A 3,199-nucleotide genomic window follows, 5' to 3' on the forward strand; every position below is an offset into this window, starting at 1 on the left:
GTAAAGCAGTCACCTGCAGTGCCAGCATCCCGTATGGGTGCCAATCTAGCTTTCTGCTATGGCCTGGAAAAGCAGTGGAAGATGGCCCAAGTCCTTGGGCCCTGCACCCGCGTGGGAGACTGGGAAGAAGATCTTGGCTCCTGGCTTCGGATCTGTGCAGCACCGACCATTGTGGCCAATTTGGGAGTGAATCAGCAGATGGAAGATTTCTCTCTCTCTCTCTCTCTCTCTCTCTATACATATATATATATATATACATATATATATATATATATATATCTGCCTCTCCTTTCTCTCTGTAACTCTGACTTTCAAATAAATAAAGCAACCCACAAACTCTGTTTTTGACTTAGATCTACATTACCTCTTGATTGATGAAGAAATAGAAATGATTGCCTCAAAGTCATTTGTTATGTAAATTGATAGAAAATTTTTATTGTGTTGTTCCTAACTTGCATTTAAAGTAAAGACAAACAGAACGCTCACTACAACTATGATTTATGCCAGCTGCCTAGAGGAAGTCTTCCTCAAGACTAACACAAAGCTAGGGCAATTTTCTAACAAAGGCAAATTTGTGTTTGGTAAGAAAATATATGACTTCTTTTCCACACTTGAATGTCTGCTTCATTTCGACTACCTAATGACTACATGTGATAGACCAAGACAATTTACAGATACCCAGACAGGTAGTTGATATTACCAGGATAAATCATCCCTTCTCTGTTATCAATACAAATCATTTGTTCTCAGAATCAGCTCATGTTTGGTACAGTAATTCTTAAAAATTGTTACAGGTGAAATTTATGCTAAAATACTCCTGTAAGATAAATTAGCCTTCAGAAATTCATAATGTAAATCCAAGTAAAACCAGCATTCCAAAATGTGTGTCTGTCTACTCAAAAGTGTTGAGTGAAGTGAATAATAGAACAAGGGTTCTGGATTTCACAAGTCTTTTGACATTCTCTTTGAACATTGACACAACACATAAGGGACTGTGCCTTTCTTTTATTTGTAGTTTATGTGCTAGGTGGCTTCCTTGAAAGGTCAGAACATCCCTAGATCCCATTGCCTATTGAGTGACTGGGGACACAGCTAACCTCAGAGGATGAATTTATCAGTCATTTTAGAAATTAGCATCCTAAAAAAAGAAAAGAATATCCTTTCCTCATTTTACATATATTCAATAGTCATTTGAGGAACCACCTTTTTTATTCAAGGGCAGCCATGTCTAAACGGGTCAGGAAATCAAAGAAAGAACAAATTGGAAAACTTGAACTTAAATATTTCTCTGTTATTTTGTTTTTGGAAAACGCCATTAAGTGTGCTTGCAAATGAAGTAAGTATGCTTTCTCCAACTTAACTAAGACAATTCCAAGATGACATGCTTAGAAAATTGAATCTGTTTTCTAAAGTTTCTGGATCATGCCTGTGAATCCAAAACTCTTTACTCATTTTTCCTCATGGAAGAGCTCAACGTGAAGTTGAAAATTAATCAGATTTTTAAGAAATCTGTATTCAGAAGGTGCTGTGATTTGAATGCTGAATATCCCCTGAAGGGCCATGTGTTTAAATGTCTGGTCCCCAAGATGGAACTATTGGGAGGTGCTGTACAGGTCAGCAGGTGGAGCCTAGGAGGAGGTGTTTAGGCCTTGTTGGTACACCTTTGGAAAGTGGTTCTCACAAAAGTATTGTTTTACAAAGCCTTAGTTTGGGCAGAACCTTTCACTCTCCTTCCTGACTTTGTGTGATATGACCTCATGCTCTGTTGCATGCTCCTGCCATCAGCCTCCTTCACCAGAGACTAAATAATATGGCCATGCATTCTTGAGCTTAGACCTGGAAAACAGTGGGTCAAAATAATATATTTTCTTTATAAAGTTAGGTTGCCTCAATTATTTTGTTATCAGTACAAAAAGCTGAGCAATGTAGAAAGCCTGAAAGAAAATTCAGATTAGGCCGGCTCCGTGGCTCACTAGGCTAATCCTCCACCTGTGGCGCCAGCACAGCGGGTTCTAGTCCTGGTCGGAGCACTGGATTCTGTCATGGTCGCTCATCTTCCTGTCCAGCTCTCTGCTGTGGCCCGGGAAGGCAGTGGAGGATGGCCAAAGTCCTTGGGCCCTGCACCCGCATGGGAGACCAGGAGAAGCACCTGGCTCCTGGCTTCGGATCAGCGCAATGCGCCGGCTGCAGCGCGATGGCCGCAGAGGCCAGTGGGGGGGTTGAACCAAGGGAAAAAGGAAGACCTTTCTCTCTGTCTCTATCTCTCACTGTCCACTCAGCCTGTCAAAAAAAAAAAAAAAGAAAAGAAAAGAAAAGAAAATTCAGATTAAAAAGAGTCTAATCACTGTGAAAGTGAGGAAATCAGAATTCTTTGGGGGCCAGTGCTGTGGCATAGTAGGCTAAGCCTCCGTCTGGGGTGCCGGCATCCCATATGGGTGCCGGTTCGAGACTCGGCTGCTCCTCTTCTGAATCAGCACTCAGCTGTGGCCTGGGAAAGCAGTAGAAGTCCTTGGGCCCCTGCACCCATGAGGGAGACCTGGAAGAAGCTCTGACTCCTGGCCTTGGATGAGCTCAGCTCCTGGTCATTGAGGCCATTTGGGAAGTGAACCAGTGCATGAAAGACGTCTTTGCCTCTCTTTCTGTCTCCGCCTCTCTGTAACTCTGCCTTTCAAACAAATATTTTTTTTAAATTATTCTTTGGCTTGGTTATTAGTGCTGAAACCTGGATTTACTCAAGAAGGACTACAATGCAGCTAGAAGAAGCTGTGAGGTAATGAATGATGAGAACTAGATCCCTGGCTAGTCTAGAGGCTTGTCATTGAATCCTAAAAAGTGTACTGGGTTTAGTGAAGTATTTTTTTTATAGAAAAATCACTAGTAAAAGCATAGTTCATTCAACTTTTAGTGAGTTATTCTCTGTGCCATACAATAAAAGTTAAAGAGGTGAACAAAAACAACTTTTGATTTGAAGAAAGTTAATGGAATTTCATTAACAAACTGTAAATAGTAACAGCATAAGCTGGATGGGAAGCTGCTTTCACAGGCCATAAATGCTTAATGTTTATTACCAATAAAAGTCAAAGGAGCATTTAGTAAAGCAGTTTACCAAACAAACATTAAATACTTTAATGCATTAGCTTCAGTGGACAGAATCAGGCTATTTAATTAGCAATGAGTAATCTGTTAAGCTTTGATTCAC

This window comes from Lepus europaeus, chromosome X (genome assembly GCF_033115175.1).
Source record: "Lepus europaeus isolate LE1 chromosome X, mLepTim1.pri, whole genome shotgun sequence".
NCBI lineage: Eukaryota > Metazoa > Chordata > Mammalia > Lagomorpha > Leporidae > Lepus > Lepus europaeus.